Source organism: Vidua chalybeata, chromosome 28 (genome assembly GCF_026979565.1).
Source record: "Vidua chalybeata isolate OUT-0048 chromosome 28, bVidCha1 merged haplotype, whole genome shotgun sequence".
In the NCBI taxonomy this organism is placed as follows: Eukaryota; Metazoa; Chordata; class Aves; order Passeriformes; family Viduidae; genus Vidua; species Vidua chalybeata.
In genome coordinates this window covers 1,286,967-1,311,651 of record NC_071557.1, presented here as the reverse complement: position 1 = coordinate 1,311,651, position 24,685 = coordinate 1,286,967, and positions in this window count along the sequence as shown.

Here is a 24,685-nt window from a genome sequence, read left to right as displayed (position 1 = left end):
GAATCCATCCATCCATCCATCCATCCATCATCCATCCATCCATCCATCCATCCATCCATCCATCCATCCATCATCCATCCATCCATGAATCCATGAATCCATCCATCCATCCATCCATCCATCCATGAATCCATCCATCATCCATCCGTCCATCCATCCATCCATCCATCCATCCATCCATCATCCATCCATCATCCATCCATCATCCATCCATCCATCCATGAATCCATCTATCATCCATCCATCCATCCATCCATCCATCCATCCATCCATCCATCCATCCATCCATCCATCCCCATCCATCCATCATCCATCCATCCATGATCCGTCCATCCATCCATCCATCCATCCATTATCCATCCATCCCTCCAATCCATCCCTCTCCCTCTCCCGCTCTTTTGACATCTCATGGAAAATCCTCAGCCACCCCACAGCTCCCAGTTCACAGCAAAGCCATAAAGGGACCAAATCCTTGGATTGTTCTCCCCGTGCTCCAAACTTGGCCTGTTTTGGGGAAAATGGGATCCAGGGGCAGGATGGGATCCATCAGCAGGATGAGGACCAGCAGCAGGATGGGATCCAGGAGAAAAGTGGGATCCGGCAGCAGGATGGGATCCAGGAGAAGGGTGGGAATGTTGAAAATCTGGGTGAAATTCCACAAAAAGAAAGGATTTAAATAAAACTCTTTGTTTTGCTGCTCCCTCCTCCCCCGCTCCAGCTCCTTCCTCCGCTTCCCAATTATTTCCGGAGATTAATTTGGGAGACAAGGTGAGGGAAGAGAGGAGGTGGGAGCATTTATTTGCCGGCGGAATGAAACTCCAGGATAAATGTTTGGAGATGGGAAGGGAACGGGGGCGATAAGGGAGCCACGAAAACTGCCTGGAGTGAAAACTGCTCATGGTGGAACCCCGGGAAAGGGGGAAAACAGTGGGATATTGGGAAAAGGGGAAACAATGGGACACACAGGGAAAGGGGGAAAGAATGGAATACTGGGAAAAGGGAATATGGGATTCTCCGCCGGCCCTGGCAGCTCGGAGCAGGGAGCCCTCCCTTCCTCCAGCGGGATCCAGGCAGTTGTTGGAGTTAATTAAATGTCGGGGAGCATTAGGAGCTACAACAGCAGCGGCTCCGGAGCCGCCGGAAAACTCTGGGAATGACAGGGAGCGACAGGGGACAATATTTATTTGTTTGATGTGGATTTGATGGGGTTTTTTTGGGAATGTGGGGCAGCTGTGCCTCAGCAGCTCGGACTGAAATCCCAAATTATTTCCCCCATACCCGATTCCAGGGATTGCTCCCCTCGCAGCATTCCCGGGGTGGATCAAACCTGGCCGGGTGGTTGTGCTGGTGTCGATCGGGATTTGGAGCCTTTATTCCCAGACAAGGACATCGATGGGAGCAATGGAGCGGAAAATGCCGTGGCTCGGCTCGGGCTGGTGTTAAATTCCTTTTCAGGAATAAAATCCCGGTGTTTTCAGGAATGTTTGACTCTCCTGCGACTGACATTCCCAGGAACCTAGGGCAGAATTTTTAGCTGCGTTCCTGTGGGAAGTTCGGAGGATTGGGAAGGGGTTGGGAAGGGCCAAGCTGCTTTGGGTGGATCATGGAATATTGGGGTTGGAAAAGCCTCCAGGGCCATGGGGTCCCCCCTTGTGCCACAGCCAGGCATTCCCTGGACACACCAACAGCCTCTGGAAGAGGGATTGGGAATGGCCTTGGGGAGGGGAACATCCCTGCAGCACCAGGAATACGATCCTGACCCTGGGATCCACAGCCCAAACCCAAATCCCGGGATTTACGAGCAGGAACTGCACCAACAAATCCTCTCCAAGAGCGAGGATCGGCTCCATCCAAAGGTTCCTTTGGGGTTGCTGTTGTTGAATTCCTGCATCCATTTCTCCGGGATTGTGGGAAGCTGCTCGGGATGCTGAGCACGGCCCGGCTGCCGTGAGGAGATGGCTCAGCCCCAACCCTGGCAGCTGCTAATCCCGACTGTTAATGAGGAGATTTGGGATGAGAATTCCGGCACCGAGGAGGCTCCGTTCAGCCCCAGCAGCTCCCGCATTTTCCTTCCCCCAGAGCCACCCAAACCAGCCTGCCACAATTCCAGTCACAATTCCCTGCCACAATTCCCTGCCACAATTCCCTGCCACAATTCCCAGTCACAATTCCAGTCACAATTCCCTGCCACAATTCCAGTCACAATTCCCTGGCACAATTCTTGTCACAATTCCCTGCCACAATTCCCAGTCACAATTCCTGCCACAATTCCCTGCCACAATTCCCTGTCACAATTCCCTGCCACAATTCTATCCACAATTCCCTGTCACTATTCCCAGTCACAATTCCAGTCACAATTCCCTGCCACAATTCCCAGTCACAATTCCTGTCACAATTCCCTGCCACAATCCCCTGTGACAATTCCCTGGCACAATCCCCTGTCACAATTCCCTGCCACAATTCCCTGCCACAATTCCAGTCACAATTCCCTGCCACAATTCCCTGCCACAATTCCCTGCCACAATTCCCTGTCACAATTCCCAGTCACAATTCCCAGTCACAATTCCCAGTCACAATTCCCTGCCACAATTCCCTGCCACAATTCCATCCACAATTCCCTGTCACTATTCCCAGTCACAATTCCAGTCACAATTCCAGTCACAATTCCCTGCCACAATTCCCAGTCACAATTCCCTGCCACAATTCCATCCACAATTCCCAGTCACAATTCCCTGCCACAATTCCCTGTGACAATTCCCTGGCACAATTCCATCCACAATTCCCAGTCACAATTCCAGTCACAATTCCAGTCACAATTCCCTGCCACAATTCCCTGCCACAATTCCCAGTCACAATTCCCTGTCACAATTCCCTGCCACAATTCCCTGCCACAATTCCAGTCACAATTCCAGTCACAATTCCCAATCACAATTCCCTGCCACAATTCCCTGCCACAATTCCCAGTCACAATCCCAGTCACAATTCCATCCACAATTCCCTGTCACAATTCCCTGTGACAATTCCCACTCACAATTCCCCACAATTAACAGCCCAAATCCTCATTTTAAACACCAAATTCCCTGCCAAAATTCCCACTTGGAGCACCACAATCAAAAGAGGTTTTCTCCCATATTTCCCTTTCCCAGCAGACACTCCAGGGATATTTGGGGCACCCCTCAATCCCTGGAATGTGTGACCCCCAAATTCCTCCACTCCCACGTTCTTTTTGGGGTTTTATGGAAACTTCTGGACTTTGGGCACATCTGGGCCTTGTCTAAACTCCGGAAAATTCAATTCCACGCACCCAGGGTTGTTTTCCCTCCCTCCCATCCCACGATTTGCATTCTGCTCGGGATTCACATCCCGGCAAACGCAGCAGCCTCGCGCTCCTCATAAATTCATGAGGAACGGCAGGAACGCCAGCCTGGAAAACTCCTGGAGCCAAAAACTCTTCCCTGCTTCCCTTCCCTTCCCAAACGCTGCCCTCGGGCACTTCCAGGGATCCAGGGAATTCCATCCCAGCCCCTCTTGGCCCCCAGAGCTCCTGAGGGGACGCAGGGAATGCTCGGGATGGGACACGAGGTGGGAATCCCAGGAAAAGGGCAGGGATGGAAGGAGGGACATGGCAGGGGTGCTCCTTATGGAGCCTGGGATCATTTTCCTATCCAGGAATAATTTCCCTATCCAGGGATAATTTCCCTATCCAGGGATAATTTTCCTGCCCAGTGATAATTTCTCTATTCAGGAATAATTTTCCTATCCAGGAAAAATTTCCCTATCCAGGGATAATTTCCCTATCCAGGGATAATTTTCCTGCCCAGGGATGATTTTCCTGCCCATCCAGAATGGGGTGGAAACCTTGTTGGGAATGCCCCTGGAATGTGCCCTGGAGCCACCTCGGCCCCAGCTGGAGTGGGATTTTCCCTGTTCTGCATCCCAAGAATGCCAGGCAGCTCCTGGGGATGGGCAGGACCAGCATTCCCAGTGGGAATTGCAAAGCATTCCAGCACCAACCTGGAAAACCCCATCCCCCAGCTCCAGATCAAACTCCAAGAAAAATAAATTTTAAAACCCCAAAGCGCGGCTTATCCAAGGGTTTATTCCAGGGTTTCTGGTGGGATTTCTCATCTCTCGCCCCTCCCCAGCCTCTCTCACCTCTGGCATTCCCAGGGATTGCTCAGCTCCCGCTGCTTTCCAAAAAACCCGGCCCGAATCCTCCCGTCCCTGCCCTGGCACTTGATTCCTTATCAGGGTGAGATCCACAGAGGGATGGAATTTATTGTGGGAATGATTGGATAAGGCAGAGCCAGGTGGCTCCGTGACCTTAAAATCCGCCTGTGAGAAGGGAAAAGGGAAAAAAAAAAAAAAAGGGAGAAGAAAAGACTCGGGAAGATTTTGCTGGAAAATTGAGGGTATTTTTACCATTTCCAGGCTGCTTTAACTCTGCCCTCGCATCCATTCCAGAACCTTTTCCTCCCAGAAAATGTCACAGCCAGGGCTGGTCCCAGCAGGAATTCGGGGTCAGGGGGCTCCGTCAGGGAAGTTCAATGCCAGGCAGCTGGAGAAATGAGGAATATCCCTGGTGGGATGCAGGGAGAGCCCCCAGGATGGTCCCAGGGCTTGGCACATCCAGGGAGCAGCCGGGATAAGCAGGCCCCCCGTGCCAGGCTTTGTTTATCCCAATTTCCCCCGATTTTTCCCGGTTTATGAGCCACCCCCCCTCCTGCTGGATCTCCCACCTCAGCGCTGGCGGTCAAAAAGGACGGGATGCGTTTCCATGGCAACAATTCCCTTCCAAAACCAGGGCTCCCGGCCGGCTCCGTCCCCATCCCGGCACCGCCGAGCCCCACCCCCGTTCCCAGCCCCGGGAGGCAAATCCCAGCTGGATCCTCTCTGGGGCATTCCCGGCCGCCCTCCCGCTGCTCCTGCCTCGGGCACCCTGCACCAGGGCCTTGTCCCCTGGATGTCCCTTCATGCCCCCCAGGTGTCCCCTGTTTGTCCTGGATGTCCCCTTGGTGTGCCCTGCTCCTCTCGAGTGTCCCCTGAGTATCTCCTGTTCTCCCCCTGCTCCCCCTGGGTGTCCCCTGACTCCTGTGTGGTGTCCCCTGTTCTCCCCCTGTTCCTCCTGGGTGTCCCCATGGATGTCCCCTGTCCCCTCGGGTGTCCCCTGACCCCTCTGTGATGTCCCCTGTCCCCCCAGGTGTCCCCTGATCCCCAGGTGTCCCCTGACCCCTCTGTGGTGTCCCCTGCTCCCCCCAGGTGTCCCCTGACCCCTCTGTGACGTCCCCTGTCCCCCCAGGTGTCCCCTGACCCCTCTGTGGTGTCCCCTTGATCCCTCTGCTCTCCCCCTGTCCCCCCTGTGTGTCCCCTACTCCCCGTGGCTGTCCCCTGTCCCCCCAGGTGTCCCCTGTCCCCTCTGTGATGTCCCCTGCTCCCCCCAGATGTCCCCTGACCCCTCTGTGGTGTCCCCTGTCCCCCCAGGTGTCCCCTGTCCCCCCAGGTGTCCCCTGATCCCCAGGTGTCCCCTGACCCCTCTGTGATGTCCCCTGTCCCCCCGGGTGTCCCCAGACCCCGCTGTGATGTCCCCTGTCCCCCCAGATGTCCCCTGACCCCTCTGTGATGTCCCCTGTCCCCCCAGGTGTCCCCAGACCCCGCTGTGATGTCCCCTGTCCCCCCAGATTTCCCCTGACCCCTCTGTGATGTCCCCTGTCCCCCCAGGTGTCCCCTGTCCCCCCAGGTGTCCCCTGATCCCCAGGTGTCCCCTGACCCCTCTGTGGTGTCCCCTGCTCCCCCCAGGTGTCCCCTGACCCCTCTGTGGTGTCCCCTGTCCCCCCAGGTGTCCCCTGACCCTTCTGTGATGTCCCCTGTCCCCCCAGGTGTCCCCTGACCCCTCTGTGGTGTCCCCTGTCCCCCCAGATGTCCCCTGACCCCTCTGTGGTGTCCCCTTGATCCCTCTGCTCTCTCCCTGTCCCCCCTGTGCGTCCCCTATTCCCCCTGGCTGTTCCCTGCTCCCCCAGGTGTCCCCTGACCCCTCTGTGGTGTCCCCTGTCCCCCCAGGTGTCCCCTGACCCCTCTGTGGTGTCCCCTGTCCCCATGGATGTCCCTTGACCCCTCTGTGATGTCCCCTGCTCCCCCAGGTGTCCCCACCCTGGCTGCCCAAGGGGTGACACTTGTCCCCTGCCCGGAGCAGCTTTTCCCTGGATGAAACCTCGGGAACAATCCCAGGGAGTGGCCGGGGCTGTGTGGGGTACCCGGGCCAGGGTGGCCCTGGTGCTGCTGGGACATCTCAGGGGTGGCAGGACCTTGGTGAGGACCTTGTCAGGACCTTGGTGAGGACCTTGGTTGGGACCTTGGTGGGGACCTTGGTGAGGACCTTGGCAGGACATTGGCAGGACATTGGCAGGACGTTGGCAGGGCCTTGGCAGGACCTTGGTGGGGACCTTGGCAGGATGTTGGCAGGGTCTTGGCAGGACTGTGGTTGGGACGTTGGCAGGACCTTGGCAGGACGTAGGCAGGACCATGGCAGGACCTTGGTGGGGACCTTGGCAGGATCCTCTGCATCCCTCTGGATCCTTCTGGATCCTCTGCATCCCTCTGGAACCTTCTGGATCCTTCTGGATCCCCCTGTATCCCTCTGGATCCTTCTGCACACTCCTGCATCCCCCTGGATCCTTCCTGCATTTCCCTGGATCCTTCTGGATCCTCTGCATCCCCCTGGATCCTTCTGGATCCTTCTGGATCCTTCTGGATCCTCTGCATCCCCCTGGAACCTTCTGGATCCTTCTGGATCCCCCTGCATCCCTCTGGATCCTTCTGCACACTCCTGCATCCCTCTGGATCCTTCTACACATTCCTGCATTTCCCTGGATACTTCTGGATCCTCTGCATCCCCCTATTCCTTCTGGATCCTCCTGCATCCCTCTGGATCCTTCTGGATCCTTCTGGATCCTCTGCATCCCTCTGGATCCTTCTGGATCCTTCTGGATCCCCCTGTATCCCTCTGGATCCTTCTACACATTCCTGCATTTCCCTGGATCCTTCTGGATCCTTCTGGATCCCCCTGGATCCTTCTGGATCCTTCTGGATCCTTCTGCACCCCCCTGGATCCTTCTGGATCCCCCTGCATCCCTCTGGATCCTTCTGCTTCCTCCTGCATCTCCCTGGATCCTTCTGGATCCTTCTGCACCCCCCTGGATCCTTCTGGATCTTTCTGCACTCCCCCCCCCCCTGCATCCCCCTGGGTCCTTTTACTTCCTCTTGCATCCCTTTGGATCCTTCTGGATCTTTCTGCTTCCTCCTGCATCCCTCTCCATCCTCCTGAATCCCTCCGGATCCTTCTGATTCCTCCTGCACCCCCCTGGATCCTCCTGCATCCTGCAGCATCTTCCTGGATTTCCCTGCACCCGCCCCAGAATCTTCCTGAACATTCCTGCATCCCCCAGAATCCTCCCGATTCCCTCTGCACCCCCCAGAATCCTCCCAATTCCCTCTGCACCCCTCAGAATCCTCCCAATTCCCTCTGCACCCCCGGGATTCCTCCTGCACCCCCCTGCACCTCCCTGGGATCTGCACCCCTCGGAATGCGAAATTCCCACCCAGGGCTGGAGGTCGGGGTGGGGAAATCCCCTCGCGGGTGTTCTCCAGGTGGGGAAATTCCTCAAAACCACCCAAAAATCCCATCCCGGAGGAGATGCCGGGGCTGGGAGCTCGGCCGGAGGGGAGGGAGCAGAGCCGGGAGGGGTCGGGCTGGAAGGGAGCCAGGGAAGGAGGAAAATTCCCTTATCTGCGGTTTAAAGGGAAATAAATAAATTAAAAATCGGAAGGAACAAAAGAAAACTCCACCGAGCAAGTGGAGATCTCTGGGAGGGGAAGGGAATTGATAAACAGGAGCTTATCAGGAGGCAGAGCTGATAATGAAGAGCTCCTCAGATCCGGGCTGGAGCTCGCAGAGGACGGGGAAGGGAATGGGATCCTCGGGAAGTGGGAAGCGCTGATAAGGGCCCGAAGTGACTCAGAAAACTTCATTTAAATTAAGAAAAAAAGGGGAAAAAAAAATCCCCTTCTTTTGTCTTCAGCTCCTGAATTTCCCCAGCTGCAGCTCAGGGGAACGGGGAGAAGGAGAATCCACCCCTGGAGCTGCTCCCGTGGGTTCCTTGGGAATTCTTTTTTAGGGAGGTTTCAAGGAGGGCCTGGCAGGGGCTGCGGCTTCCCAAAATCCCTCCCATTCCCAAAAGTCATCCTGGGGAGGCACCGAATCCTCCTCAAGCCATCCTGCATTCCCAAAAACTATCCCGAATCCTTCTCAAACCATCCTGTATCCCCTAAAAACCATCCTAAATCCTCTAAAACCACCCTGCATCCCCAAAAACCATCCTGCATCCCAAAAACCACCCTAAATCCTCTAAAACCACCCTGTATCCCTAAAAACCATCCTGCATCCCAAAAACCACCCTAAATCCTCTAAAACCATCCTGTATCCCCAAAAACCATCCTAAATCCTCTAAAACCACCCTGCATCCCCAAAAACCATCCTAAATCCTCTAAAACCACCCTGCATCCCTAAAAACCATCCTGCATCCCAAAAACCACCCTAAATCCCCCAAAATCATCCTACATCCCCCAAAAACTATCCTAAATCCTCTAAAACCATCCTACATCCCCCAAAAACCATCCTAAATCCTCTAAAACCACCCTGCATCCCTAAAAACCATCCTGCATCCCAAAAACCACCCTAAATCCCCCAAAATCATCCTACATCCCCCAAAAACTATCCTAAATCCTCTAAAACCATCCTACATCCCCCAAAAACCATCCTAAATCCACTAAAACCACCCTGCATCCCTAAAAACCATCCCATAACCCCAAAAAACCATCCTAAATCCTTCCAAACCATCCTGTATCCCCTAAAAAAGGTCCAAAATCCTCCAAAATCATCCTCCATCACCAAAAACCCTCCTGCATCCCCCCCCCCAAAAAAATCCTAAATCCTGCAAAACGATCCAGCATGCCCAAAAACCGTCCTAAATCCTCCAAAACCATCCTGCATCCTCCAAAATGATCCTGAATTCTCGAGTCCATCCTGCATCCCCCTCGATCCATCCCGAATCCTCAGAAATCCCCGTTCCCATCCCTCTCCCACCGCATTTTGCCCACGGATTTTTCTCCTCTTCCCTGATATTCCATTGTGGATCCTCTTCGGATGCTTCCGGAAGGAAAACGCGATCAGGGTTTGTGATCTTTGGTTTTTCAGTGTCTGTTTTACAGGAAATTCCGTCCGTTTTCGGAATTTTCCTCCCTCCTTCCACGATTGTCGTAAACAACCTTCAAACAACAGCCGGAGCCACAAACATTCCGAGGGGAAGGAAATGATGGAGATTCTGGAGCAGATAAGGAGAGCTCAGCGCTGATAAGGCCGGGGAGCCGCTTGGTTTGTTCCTTTGCTTTCCCAAAAATCGGCTCTTCCCCGTTTATCCCATCAATAAAGAAACATTTCCCTGCTCGGCGTTTGGGAAGCAGCGTCTCCAATTCCAAGCGGGAATGTCAGGTGGGGAAATGGGGTGGGATTGTGGGGAAAAAGGGGGCTGGTGAATGCAGGGATGGATCCCATGGGAACAATTCCACGTGTCCTGCTGCCCGCTGACTGCTCCAGGATTCCAGGGGTCCTGCTCCCGCTTTTTCCTCATCCCGGAATGCTCCAGAATTCCCATTGTCCTTCTCCCACCTTTTCCTGCCCTTGGAAAGCTCCAGAATTCCAGGTGTCCTTCTCCAACCTTTTCCTCGCCTTGGAAAGCTCCAGGATTCCCGGAGTTCTTCTCCCACTTTCCCCTGATCCTAGAGTTCTCCAGAATTCCCGGTGTCTTTCTCCCAACTTTTCCTTGATCCCTGAGTGCTCCAGAATTCCAGGTGTCCTTCTCCAACCTTTTCCTGGCCCTGGAGATCTCCAGGATTCCAGGTGTCCTTCTCCCACCTTTTCCTCGCCTTGGAAAGCTCCAGAATTCCCGGTGTCCTTCTCCAACCTTTTCCTCACCTTGGAAAGCTCCAGGATTCCCGGTGTCCTTCTCCCACCTTCCCCTGATCCCAGAGTGCTCCAGGATTCCCGGTGTCCTTCTCCCACCTTCCCCTGATCCTAGAGTTCTCCAGAATTCCCGGTGTCCTTCTCCCACCTTTTCCTGCCCCTGGAAAGCTCCAGAATTCCAGGTGTCCTTCTCCCACCTTTTCCTCACCTTGGAAAGCTCCAGGATTCCCGGAGCTCTTCTCCCACTTTCCCCTGATCCCAGAGTTCTCCAGAATTCCCGGTGTCTTTCTCCCAACTTTTCCTTGATCCCTGAGTGCTCCAGAATTCCAGGTGTCCTTCTCCCACCTTTTCCTGGCCCTGGAGATCTCCAGGATTCCCGGTGTCCTTCTCCCACCTTTTCCTGGCCCTGGAAAGCTCCAGAATTCCAGGTGTCCTTCTCCCACCTTTTCCTCGCCTTGGAAAGCTCCAGGATTCCTGGAGTTCTTCTCCCACTTTCCTCTGATCCCAGAGTGCTCCAGAATTCCAGGTGTCCTTCTCCAACCTTTTCCTGGCCCTGGAGATCTCCAGGACTCCCGGTGTCCTTGTCCCACTTTCCTCTGATTCCTGAGTTCTCCAGAATTCCCGGTGTCCTTCTCCCACCTTCCCCTGATCCCAGAGTGCTCCAGAATTCCCGGTGTCCTTCTCCCACCTTCCCCTGATCCTAGAGTTCTCCAGAATTCCCGGTGTCCCTCTCCCAACTTTTCCTTGATCCCTGAGTGCTGCAGACTTCCAGGTGTGTCCACCTTTTTCCTGGCCCTGGAAAGCTCCAGGATTCCCAGTTTCCCTCTCCCACCTTCCCCTGATCCCAGAGTTCTCCAGGATTCTCAGTTTCCTTCTCCACCTTTTCTTGGCCCTGGAGTTCTCCAAGATTCCAGGTTTTTTTTCTTTCTCTCACCTTTCCCTGGCCCTGGAACGCTCCAGAATTCCACTTTCCCAAGGTTTATGACCTCAGTGCTCCCAAAATTTATGGATTTGGAGACCCCTTGGAGCAGCCACTTCTTCACCTCCACCTGGGGGAGGAGGAATTTCCTCCCGCATGGATCAGGGAAGATTCCCGGGAATGAGCTGATTCCCTCCTGGCTTTTATGCAGATTCCCAGAAGTTTTGGCTTCTCCCGGAGCTGGGAAAGGTCCAAATTCCGAGGAAAAATGAGAGAGAAATGTCAAGGAAAAAAACTCCGTGGTGGGAGATGAATAATTCAGCTGCCAAGAGAACATTATCAGTTAATGATCTGTAATTATTAATTAATAATTGAGGCTCTAATAGGCAGGAAATGAAATGCTTAATTGCATCATAACATAATTAATGGAATTAGTGGCTGGGAATTCAAGGAGTTGCAGGGTTGGGGTTTTTTAAAGGAAAAATCGGATTTTTCCAAGTGGTGGTTTTTGGTCCATTGGAACTTGGGAAGGTGTGGGAGAGGAGGAGGAGGAGGAAAAGGAGGAAGAGGAGGAAAATTTGGGAGCTGAAGGACCACAAAACTGGGACAATTCTTCCCAAAACCATGGGAAATCAGGCCACGGATTTGCCAAAACTTTGAGATAGGACAGACCTGAAAATATTAAATTAATGGGGAAAAAAAAATGTTTAAGAAATCAATTTCTGGGCTAAAAATACAAATCCAGCCGAGTTTTCCTCCATGGGGGATGGACAGAATTATGGATCCATGGATTCTCCTGGATGTTCATAAATCCAAGGGCAGCCCCAGGCCCCATTCCAGGGTTCTCACTGGAAAATCACAACTGTTCATTAATGATGGGGTTTATGGGGTGTTTTTAGTGTTCCCTTCTGTCCCCGCTGCCATTCCAGAGGGACGCGGATCATTGTCCCTTCCCAGGAAAAGGGGATTTTCCAGCAGCGGGATGGCCATAAAGGCAGCAGCTCCCATCTGCTGGCGCCAGGGAGGAGCCAATTAAATCTCGGGAATGCAATTCCAACCCTGTTTGTAACTAATAAACCTTCAAACGCTCCAAATAACCCCGAATGTTCCTCCAGGAGAATTGTTGGGGTGAGGATGGGATGGGGCCTGGGTGGGAATTTCACATCCTGTTTGGGTGCAGCAAAAAATCCACCCCAAATTCCCCCATCCCATCCCATCCCATGGACCCCATCCCATGGATCCCATCCCATCCCATCCCATCCCATCCACCCCATCCCATCCCATCCCATCCCATCCCATCCCATCCCATCCCATGGATCCCATCCCATCCCATGGATCCCATCCCATCCATCCCATCCCATCCCATCCCATCCCATCCCATTCCATCCCATCCCATCCCATCCCATCCCATCCCATCCCATCCCATCCCATCCCATCCCATGGATCCCATCCCATCCCATCCCATCCCATCCCATCCCATCCCATCCCATCCCATCCCATCCCATGGATCCCATCCCATCCGTCCCATCCCATCCCATCCCTCATCCTTCAGTCTGAAGGGATTTATTGATTCCCCCATTCCCTGTGGGAAAAGGGGACCCCCAACCCCCCATTCCCAGCCCGGAGCTGACATCCCCCTCCCTTCCTGGGAAAAAACGCTCCATGAATCCCAAACAAACAGATTTCGCTCAGCCCTGAGTCTTTTTGGGGGTTTTTTTGTTTGTTTGTTTGGTTTGGGTTTTTTGGTGGTTTTTTTTGTGGTTTGGATTTTTTTGTTTGTTTGTTTGTTTGAGTTTTTTTGTTGTTTATTTTTGGTTAGTTGTTTTTTTTTTTTTTTTTTTGTTTGGTTGGGTTTTTTGTTGTGTTTTTTTTTTTTTTTTTTTTTTCTTTCCCTTTCATGGCAGATTTTCGGGAAGGCGGCAGCCAATGGGAGAGGAGGACAGGGATTGAAAAGGGATTCAAAGGAGCCTTATCACAGCAGGGCCAGGAGCACATGGAGCCTTGGAGATAGGGGAGAGCGGGGCCGCAGATCCACAGGGGTTCCTTTGCTCTTTCCTTCGGGAAATTGCATCTCCTCTCCCTATTTTTATGCATTTTGTGGAGGGGTGGCATTCCTGCCCAACCCTGCAGGGTTTGGGGCTGCAGGAATTCCGCACATCCCTGGCTTAAAGGGTGGAGAAAAAAAAAAAAAAAACCAAAATCGGGGAGTAGCTGTTAAAGGTGAGCAGTCCTCGCTTGCGTTCCTGGAAATACCAGGAAAACTCAGGAAAGGGATTTTAATGCTCAGCTGTTCTTTTTTTTGGGGCACGGATCTGGGGTTTGAGGGGATAAAGGGATGGATGGATGGATGGATGGATGGATGGATGGATGGATGGATGGATGGATAGATGGATGGATGGATGGATGGAGGAAATCTCAGATCAAGAAGCTGGAGCCCCTCTGGAGCCAGGCTGGGAGAGCTGGGAATGTTCCCCTGGAGAAGGGAAGGCTCCAGGGAGAGCTCAGAGCCCCTTCAGGGCCTGAAGGGGCTCCAGGAGGGCTGGAGAGGGATTGGGGACAAGGGATGCAGGGACAGGACACAGGGAATGGCTTCCCACTGCCAAAGGGTAGGGATGGATGGGAGACTGGGAACTGGGGATTCCCAGCTGAGGGGCTGGGCTGGAATTCCCAGAGGAGCTGTGGCTGCCCCTGGATCCCTGGCAGTGCCCAAGGCCAGGTCAGATGGGGCTTGGAGCAACCTGGGACAGTGGGAGGCGTCACTGGATGGATTTAAAGTCCTTTCCCACCCAAACCATTCCCACGGCTCCACTCCTGCTCCCAAAGCTCTTCCCGTTCCCTCTTTCCCCCTCAGAGCTCTGGCTCCAGGAGCTAAAGAGGAGCAACGGGTTCCTGGGGAGAATCTGAGGAGGAAAAACGAGGAGAAAGGATGGATAAAGCCCTGGGAGCATTTGGATGTTTTCCACTGAAATTTAAACCCAGCGTCCCCTCTGGATGGAAATCCCGCAGGAACAACGCCATGGGAAGGGCTGGGGAAGGGCTGAGCTGACCCAACCCGTGCCCTGCCCCAAATCCGTGCTCTCATCCCTGCGGGAAGGCATGGGCAGGGTTTGGTTGGGGCTTTGGAGGTTTGCCCCGGGTTTTTGGAGCGTTTTCCCCGTTCCCCTCGGCTTGGCAGGACTCCAATCCTTCTCCATAAAAGCCGCGTGCCGGGCTCCGCGTGTTTCGCTGGAATGACCTTTTCCACACGCACAAAACCCAAAGCTTTCCTTGCGTTCGGAGGGGGAGAGACTAAAGCTGGGTTTGATGAAAAACAAAGCCTCCGACTCCACAGGTGAGATCCCTCTGTACCAAAAACATGGGAATCGTGAGGGGTTTTAACTCCGTGGAATTACACCGGGATAATTTGCATTAGCACCGGGATATTTATGTGGGACGGGGCAGAGCTGAGCTGAGTGCCCCCAGGAGGCTCAGAGCCACCCCAGGACCACTCTGGGAGGATATTTGGGATATTCCAGCCTGAATCCAGGAGAACACAACCTGCCTGTTTTCCATCCCCACCTCCCAGTCTCCACAGGGCGGCCTGGGGATAAATAATCCTTCTGGAACCCGCTGGAGTCCATGGAAGCTCCTCGTGTCCTGGTGCCTCCATCCCGTTTATTAGCACATTGTTGAGGTTCATTAATCGAGTGTAAAACTGTAATTAAAAATAATCCCCTTCTCTTGAAGGGAAAAAAAAAAGAGGACATGGAAGGAGGGGAAATAAACACAGAGCCTGAATGGGCTTTAATTGCAGCTGTGGGAACACCACGGCAAAACAATTTGCTGGGTTTGCTTTTCCTCCCGCAGGGATGAGCCAGGAAAAGCTGGGGAAGAGCCCAGCCCCAGGGAGAAAGCTGCAAACATCCCCATCCCAGCTGGAATCTGTCTTTCCCCAACAATCCCGAGCCTGGCTGATCCCTGCTCGCTCAGGAGTGCAGCAGGGTTGGGGTTTCTCTGATTTATCTCCCTGGGTGAGGATTTCATTTCAAGCTGGAGGATGCTCCGAGCAAAGCCAGGCCTGCTCCAGCCTTAATTGGGCCATATTTCAATCCCAGTTCATCTGTTCCGTGTGGATTCCTCGTCCTGGCTCCATAAAGTTTTATTAAGTGATATATCAAGGAATACACACGGAGCGGCTCGGCCCTGCTCACGGGTTGAGGAAATGAGGGAGGTGGTGGTGCCTGACTGCTCCGGGCACTCCGAGAATCCTCCCTGCCACTGGGAACCGCTGGGAATGGCGTCCCCAGGGAAAAACATCACTGGGAGGGGGATTTAGGAAAATAGGGGAGAGCCAGGGTGAGTCCATGGACATCGCATCTCACCAGACTTTTTCATGGCTGCTTGGATGTTGTCTGCGGGTAACTCAGGATTTTGGGGATTCCAGGGCTGGAGGAGGAGTGGGATGTCCTGGGATGATGGGAACCAGGAGGATTGGGATGTCCTGATGGGAACCAGGAGGATTGGGATGTCCTGATGGGAACCAGGAGGATTGGGATGTCCTGATGGGAGCCAGGAGCGGGATGTCCTGGGGCACTTCCAAGGCTGGAGGAGGAATGGGCTATCCTGGGATGATGGGAGCCAGGAAGATCGGGATGTCCTGATCAGAGTGAAGAGGATTGGGATATCCTGGGATGATGCCATTACACAGGAGCCAGGGATTCCCCTTTCCCAGCCTCTCCCTGCTCTCCACATGCTTTTTCCACTCCCTGCTCTCTGCCAGCCAAGGTTATTTTGGAAAGCCGTGGAATTACCCCTCGTTATCCGCACTCAGCCTCGTGTCCCATGCCGGCAGCTAATAATGGGCCGTGTTTAAGCCGATTGCTGCTGGAGATAAAGGATTCCGTGGAATCTCCGTTCTGACAGCGAAAGGAAAAAAGAAATTATTTTAAAAAAAGAAAAAAAAAACGCCCTTGGAAAAGGCTGGGCCTCCCCCTGATTCCCATTTCAGATTAGGATATCGGCAATGCTGCAGGAGATCCGTGAGGCCGCTGTTTGCTATTCCAGGCTGGCACCGGATCGTTCCCGAGGAGCCGCCTCGGTGTCCTTGAGGAGAGCTCCGTGAAATGCTGGAGCCGCTGCCTCTCCCCGTGCTCTCCGCGCGGAGAGGGAAGAGCAGCAGGGCTGGGAGTGGGAACGCCGCTCCAGAGGGGCTGCTCCGGGGACAGGGAGGGGATGGGAGAGGATAAAACCCGATGGAGCTGGAGTGGCTGCAGGGCAGAGCAGGGAGAAGGGGGGGAATGAGGGACAGGAGGCGACAAAAAAGAGGCCTGGAGACCAGGAGGTGGTGGAAAAGTGGCCTGGAGACCAGGAGGTGACAGAAAAGAAGCTTGAGGGCCAGGAGGTGACAGAAAAGAGGCCTGGAGACCAGGAGGTGGTGGAAAAGTGGCCTGAGGGCCAGGAGGTGACAGGAAAGAAGCCTGAGGGCCAGCAGGTGACAGAAAAGAAGCCTGAGGGCCAGGAGGTGGAGGAAAAGTGGCCTGAGGGACAGGAGGTGACAGAAATGTGGGCTGAAGACCAGGAGGTGGTGGAAAATTGGCCTGGAGACCAGGAGGTGACAGAAAAGAAGCCTGAAGACCAGGAGGTGGTGGAAAAGTGGCCTAAGGGCCAGCAGGTGACAGAAATGTGGGCTGAAGACCAGGAGGTGACAGAAAAGAGGCCTGGAGACCAGGAGGTGACAGAAATGTGGGCTGAAGACCAGGAGGTGACAGAAAAGAGGCCTGGAGACCAGGAGGTGACAGAAATGTGGGCTGAAGACCAGGAGGTGGTGGAAAATTGGCCTGGAGACCAGGAGGTGACAGAAATGTGGGCTGAAGACCAGGAGGTGACAAAAAAAGAGTTCTGGAGAGCAGGAGGTGACAGAAAAGAGGCCTGAAGAACATCAGGTGACAATTCCTTTGTGAAAAGAAGGAGGAGAAATGAATTTGTTGCTTCATGCAAGCTTCAAAAACTCACCAAGCTTCAAAAACTCATCAAGGTTCAAAAGCTCACCAAGGTTCAAAAACTCATCAAGGTTCAAAAACTCACCAAGGTTCAAAAACTCATCAAGGTTCAAAAACTCACCAAGGTTCAAAAACTCACCAAGGTTCAAAAACTCATCAAGGTTCAAAAACTCCTTGAGAGCCACAAGGAGGAGTGGATGCAGCGAGGCTGGAAGTTGGAAAAGTGGGATTCCCGTGCTGGAAGCGTGGGAAGGAGGGAGCAGAAGGTTCTGCCAAGCCCTGGCACCATCGGGATGATCCCAACGGCTCCTCCCAGAAACCTTCGGTGTTGTTGCCGCAGCCACCGTGGAGAGATCTCGGCGCGCATTAATGGCCCTTGATTTGACTCGAGTTCACGTTAGATCTCCATGTTGATTGCCGGAGTTAATTACGGAGTTAATTACCAGCTAATAACTTTGTTGCTAATGGCTGTGACGGATTTTTGGCAGGGCTGTCAAGAGGGTCTCCTGGGCAGGATCCTTGGTACGGAGCTGGGGATGCTGAAGGCGAACAATTCCAATGTTTTTTTCCTTTGATGAGCAGGGAATTATCCTGATATCTCCCACTCTGGTGCTCGCTCGTTATCTGTGGGTAATTAGGAGTGAAGAGCTGCTCGTAGGGGATGGCAGCAATTTGATCTTTGATGTCACAGATTGGGGTTTGTCCCCCATCTCCTGCTTCCAGCCCTTCTACACCTCCACGGGAGCCATCCCAAAATCTCTGCCTCCAATTCTGGGAGAATTCCAGGGCTCCTCAGGCCCTGTGGGGAATCAGCTGTGATTTCCCAGGAGCAGCTCTGCCTTTTCCCAGTGGGTTCTGTCCCCTCCTCCCGGAACTCCTCAAGGACTTCCCTCGCCCATCACACCCCAAGACAAACTGGGATAAACTGGGATAAAAGCTGTGCCTGGGCACGGCCAAGAGCCTGCCGGGATGGGATGGGGATTTGTCGCTATTGGACATGAAATGAACACACAGCAGCTTGGCAAATTCAAAAGAGAAAAAGAGCCAGGTTTATTCCAACATCTGGTATTTACAGAATTCCAGAGGTGACCGTGGATTGGAGGATGGAATTACCACCTCTCCAACCACACTGCTCCAAAGATCAATCAATCATTTCTCTCCACCCACAGAGAAATATGTAAATTATTCTATTTGCACATGAAATTGTGTGGGAGCTCTGACTCTCAAACACGTAAACATTATCAGAAGGCTAAAGGAGTTTGATGAGAACTTTAAAACTTTCAAAAGAACAATAGAAGAAAACTTAACACTTTTAAAGATCAGGGCAACAGGGATTCCCAGGCAGCAGCTGAAGCTGGGGGAAGGAGGCTTTGGAGATGATCAGGAAACGAAGGAAGGAGCAGTGCGGGGTCCCTCAGCCCCAAAGCCAAGGCAGGTGACACGTCCAAAAGCAGGGACAATGCACGGTGTGTCCCTGCCAGCTGAGCCACGGCTTTAGAGCCCTCAAAACCCTTTTTCCACATCCCAGCAGCATTCCTGAGGTTTGCCAGCTCCCAGCCATCCGCTGGGATTGGTGGCACTCCCGGGGCTCTCCTGTTCTCGCAGCTCCTGGCTCCAAACACGATGGTGCCGGGAAGAGCCGAGCCAAGGCTTTGTCACCTCCCTCAGCAGATGGATGGGAGCGTTCCAGGGAGCCCAGACAGCTCCTGCCTGGCAGCTCTTCCCAGCCCTTCCCAGCTCCTGCCTGGCAGCTCTTCCCAGCCCTTCCCAGCTCCCAGCGCTCCTGCGGAGCTGGAGATAAAGCTGGGGACAGGGAGAACCGCGGCACGAGCTCGGGGACAGAACATCCCTGAGAAAAATCAGCGCCACTGCCACTCCCTGAGGTGTCACAGGGGCTTGGCTCGTGTCCTGCTCCTGCTGGGAGAATCCCAGAATCCCGCAATGGTTTGGGTGGGAAATAGCCTTAAAGATCAGCCAGTGCCACCCCTGCCATGCCCAGGGACACCTCCCACTATCCCAGGTTATCCCAGCCTGGCCTTGGACACTTCCAGGGATTGAGGGGCAGCCACAGCTTCCCTGGGAATTCCAGCCCAGCTCCTCCTCACCCTCCCAGCCAGGAATTCCTTCCCAATATCCCATCTAACCCTGTTCCCTGGCAGTGGGAATCCATTCCCTGTGTCCTGTCTCTCTGTTCCTTGTTCCCAGTCCCTCTCCAGCTCTTCTGGAGCCCCTTTAGCCCCTGGCAGGGGCTCTGAGCTCTCCCTGGAGCCTTCCCTTCTCCAGGTGAACATTCCCAGCTCTCCCAGCTTTTGCAGCCACCCTCCACCCCCGCAATCCCTCGGCAGAGCTCTCCTGGCACCGATCCCTGGCTGGGGAAAGCTGCTCCCAACCCCTCCTCATCAACGAGGTGCACACGCCGCCACCTCGGGGGAAAACCTGGGATCTGAGGGAGGCAGAGGGAAAACTCCCAGCCCTGGCATCCCTGCCAGCCTGGGAGGTGTTGGGAGGGTTGGAGTGACGGGCATGGATGGCAGGATTGGCTTTCCTTTCCCGGAGCGAAACACAGGAGTGAGATCCCAGCCTGGAGCTGATTCCATGGAGGAGGCGGCCAAGCCTGGGAAATCCCAGAGCCAGGGTGGCTGCAGCTGCTTTGGAGATGTAAATCCCTTCCCAAATTGCTCTGGAATGGGGTGGGATGGGGACTGAGGGATTTCCACCCTTTTTTTTTTCTCATAACTCACTGATTTCCCTGCGCTGGAGAACCAGAACCCCTTCCCCAACCCCCTTTGAGCTCCTCACAGGAGCTGCCAAGGCCAGGAGGGAACAATTCCAAGGAGGAATTGTTTTCAAGGAGGGAACAATTCCATGCTGGGATAATGTAGAGACAGGAAAAAACCTTCCAGAATCACGAGTGAGAGGTGGGAATTCACATCCTGGATGAGGTGGAAGCCCCAAAACTCTCCAACAAAGGGAGGAGGAGGAGCTGGGCCTTGCTGGGCACGGATTTATCCAGCAGGATGGATAAGCCAAGGCTCTGGAGCAGCCCCTGACCCCGTCCACATGAGTAATTCCATGGATTGCCATTGTCTGGATGCATCGGGAAATAACGATCTGGGAATCAATAAACACTCACAATTCTGCCCCACAAACGCCATGAGCTCATCCCTAAAAACCAAGAAAACTCCTCCAGAACCCGCTCCAGGTTTTTGTGAGCATCCCCACATTGAGCTTTCCTGGAAATCCAGCGCAGGGGCAGGTCCTGACACCTGAAAATTCTTTTCTTTTTTTTTTTTTTTTTTTTTTTCCCAGCTTCTTTTCAGGCTGCTGCAGGATTTGAGCTCCAGCGGCTGAATGGATGCAGCTGCAATCAGCCCGCGGTGAATGATGCTCCAAATTGCAGCTCCTGGGATGCCGGGGTGGGGGGAGAGCGGAGCCGGGAGCAGGTGACGGTGTTTGAATGTCACTTAAAGTTCATTTTCATTATTTTAATTGTCACCGGCAAAATCTCCCCATCCAGGCCTGATTATGCTGGGAGAGAAAATCAGGACTTAAATCCCAATCAATCAGAGCTGGAAGCGTTGCTGCGGCGCAGACACTGAGGCCTGAGCTGTGATTAAAGTGAGGCTTTGGTGATCCGGGGAAAGGCTTGGAGTGCGTGGGATCAGCCAAAACTCCGGGATGAGTTTTCCCAAGGATCGGGTACCATGGACAGCTCATTCCCGGCTCTTGTCGCTGCTCTCCGCAGGGAAAAGGGGCAGGGTTGGGGGGCCCGGGGGGCAGGGGGCGTTATCAGCTGGAATTATCAGCTGGAGTTATCAGCTGGAATTATCAGCTGGAGTTATCAGATGGAATTATCAGATAGACTTATCAGCTGGAGTTATCAGCTGGAATTATCAGATGGAATTATCAGCTGGAGTTATCAGCTGGAGTTATCAGCTGGAATTATCAGATAGAATTATCAGATGGAGTTATCAGCTGGAGTTATCAGCTGGAATTATCAGATGGAATTATCAGATGGAGTTATCACCTGGAATTATGAGATAGAATTATCAGCTGGAATTATCAGCTGGAGTTATCAGATAGAATTATCAGCTAGAATTATCAGCTGGAGTTATCACATGGAATTATCAGATTGAATTATCAGATAGAATTATCAGCTGGAATTATCAGATGAAATTATCAGATAGAATTATCAGATAGAATTATCAGCTGGAATTATCAGATGAAATTATCAGATAGAATTATCAGATAGAATTATCAGCTGGAATTATCAGATAAAATTATCAGATAGAATTATCAACTGGAATGATCAGATAGAATTATCAGATGGAGTTATCAGCTGGAGTTATCAGCTGGAATTATCACCTGGAATTATCAGATAGAATTATCAGCTGGAATTATCAGCTGGAGTTATCAGATGGAATTATCAGCTGGAATTATCAGATAGAATTATCAGCTGGAGTTATCAGATGGAGTTATCAGCTGGAATTATCAGATAGAATTATCAGATGGAGTTATCAGATGGAGTTATCAGATGGAGTTATCAGCTGGAATTCCATCCCCCATCTCCGCAGCCACCAAGAGCAGAAGGACCTGGAGCTGCTGGAGCAATCCAGAGGAGGACACGGAGCTGCTCCAGGGCTGGAGCCCCTCTGGATTCTGGCGGGAGCTGGGAATGTTCAGCTGGAGAAGGGAAGGATCCATGGAGAGCTCAGAGCCCCTGCCAGGGGCTCCAGGAGAGCTGCAGAGGGATTTGGGATAAGGGATGGAAGGACAGGGCACAAGGAATGGATTCAGACTGGAAAAGTGGAGATTTGATGGGATTTTGGGAAGGAATTCCTGGCTGGGAGGGGCTGAGATGGAATTCCCAGAGGAGCTGTGGATCCCTGGCAGTGTCCAAAGAAAGTTGGAAAAGATCCAAGGAAATCTTGGAGCCTGGAGGGGCTCCAGGAGAGCTGGAGAGGATTTGGGACGAGGGATGGGACACAGGGAATGGATTAAACTGGGAAAGGGGAGATTGGGGTGGGATTTTGGGAAGGAATTCCTGGCTGGAAATCCCAGGGAAGCTCCAGGGAAACCTCAGAGCCCCTTCCAGAAGCTGAGGGGACTCCAAAGCAGCTGGAGAGGATTTGGGATAAGGGATGGAGGGATGGGACACAGGGAATGGATTTAACTGGGAAAGGGGAGATTTGATGGGATTTTGGGAAGGAATTCCTGGCCGGGCTGGAATTCCCAGAGGAGCTGTGGCTGCCTGGATCCCTGGCAGTGCCCAAGGCTGGATCCATCCACTCCCGCGGAAGGTGCCAGGGCTGGAACTGGATGGGATTTAAATCCCGCCCAACCCAAACCATTCCAGGATTCTGGAATCCCACCAGGCAGAGCCAGATCCTGCTCCTTTAACGCCAACAATTAAGAGGGGAAAAATAAAAAGCTGCTTCACAAACGGCTGCAGAGGGGAAGCTCCTTCCAAACAGACCAATTTGAGGAAGATGGAGCCGCTGGGATCCGGCAATAATTCAATAACCAGCTCGGAAAAACAACAATGAATTTAAGAGCATTTTTGGTTTTTGTTTGTTTGTTGGGTTTGGTTGTTTTTTTTTTTTTTTTCCTAAGAGAGAAACATCAACTCCGCGGGGAAATAAATGGAATAAACGGAGCCCAATCTACACAAACATTTGTTTTGTTATCTCTGGAAAATCAATAAACACGGGGCAATTATGGCCTCGATGAATCCCCCAACTTCGGATTCTCTCTCCAGGCTTCCTGCTCGATGGGAATTCATTACATTTCCCTTTCTTCGTCCGGATAAATTCACCCGGTTTTCCCCCCTTTTTCAAGCCCAAGTCGTGTTTTTTTTCCTTGAAATGTTTCATTTTTCTTTCCCTGGCATTGTGGAGGGAGAGGGAAGCTCCTCTCAGCTCTGATCTAATCCAATTAAATGTAATTTAATTGCTGGGCAGCCTCGGATTCGTCAAGAATTCCAGCAGCAAATAAATCAGAATAAAAATCTTGGCCTGACATGGATCTTCCTGCTTTCTAGCTAAAATCTCCCGGTTTGGGTTTCAGCAGCTCGGCCAAGCTCGGCTTTACAAAAACCGCGCCTATTCCTTCTCCCTCCCTTGATTTTGGAGCGATCTGGATCAGATCCAGGGAGGGAGGCGGATCCCAAATTCTCCTCTGCCCCTAGTCCTGCCTGCAGAACCTTTGGGATGCTCCAACCTTTGGGATACTCTTCCCTATTTTCTGCTGGAGCCGCTCCCTTCCCTGCCCCAAAATCTGGGAATTCTCCACGGCGCCAACAACGGAGCCTCACCCACCCTTGCCAAAGCACAGAAATAATTGGGGGGCAATTATCGGCCAATTATCAGCTGGGTGGTGCCCAATTATGGATTTTTAACGAAGGAAAACCACATTCCCAGCCCAATGGAGAAGCCACTTCCTGGGGTGTCAACACCCTCTGGGAATTCCGCTGCGCACGGAGATTTTACCTCTTCCCACGACATCTTCCATTTTCACGCCAGGTTTTTGTTCTGCTTTTTTTTTTTTTTTTTTGCTATATTTGTTGGAGGGTTTTTAGGTTAAGACCTTCCCATGGAAACATCTTTGGAAAGGCTGCTTTTCCAATCTTCTGGAGGAGCCTCTGGAGCACTGGGACAGAGCCTGGGCCGCTCGGGGGACTGGAATTTATTTGGAATGTTCGGGAAGCTTGGGAGGATCATCCCGTGTCACCTTGTCCTGCCGCTGTCCCCTGGGAGCTGAGCTCGACCCCTCCTGCCAGGGGCTTGTGGAGAGCCACCAAATCCTCACTGATCCCCCTTTTTTATCCCAGCATCTCCTCATCCCGGCCACGCTCCAAACAAAACGGAGCTTCCAGGCCACAAAAATCAGACAAAAAAAAAAAAAAATGGGGAAAAAAAAAAAAAAGAAGTCAAAATTAAAGAAAAGAACAATCCTGAAGGCAGGGAACGGTTCCCACTCTCGCTGAGGGTTTGGAGCCGCTCCCTCGCCACTTCCCCCAGGGATTGCCGCTTTTCCCCCGTAATTAGCAGCGAAGTGTGAGCGCTGCGAGGAGCCAAGAGTCTCCCTCGGATCCCACTCGGGCTTTTCCTCTCGTTTTTTTTTTTTTTTCCCGGTGTTTTCTTCTCACCACATCCAATTAAACCCGGACCCGCTGCCAACAAATCCCTCGGAGCAGCCGAAGCCTCCCCAGCGAGCTCCGGGTGCTCCCCAGCTCCGGATCCTGCGGGGTGTCCCCGGCACCCCCAGAAGGAACACCGATGGTCCTGGGGGTCTTTTCCAACCTCCAAATTCCATGTTTTTTTGGGGAAAAACAACCGGGACCGAGCAGAGGCGGGAGCAGCTTTAACCGTTTATAGTTCTTTTTTCCATGCGCTTCTCTTTTGCTTCTGATTTAAAACAATTCGAGTTCCATTTTAGAATTTCGACGTGAAAAACGTAATTCCGGAGGAATAATTTTAAATTTTAGAAACAGGAATTAATAAATAATAAATATAATAAATAATAAACAATATATATAACACAAAAAAGTAATGAATAATAAATATAATAAGCAATATGTAAAATAATAAATAATACTTAATTGGAAATTTTAGAAACAATAAATTATATAACTAATACATTTCATAAATCCAATAAAATTAATTTAATTTAAAAAATTTTTTTTACAACTGTTTTCAGCTTTTAACTTCACCAGCAGGACAAACTGAGAAGTTTTATTCTCTCCAAGCCTCGTCCCTGGTGCCATGAATCCTT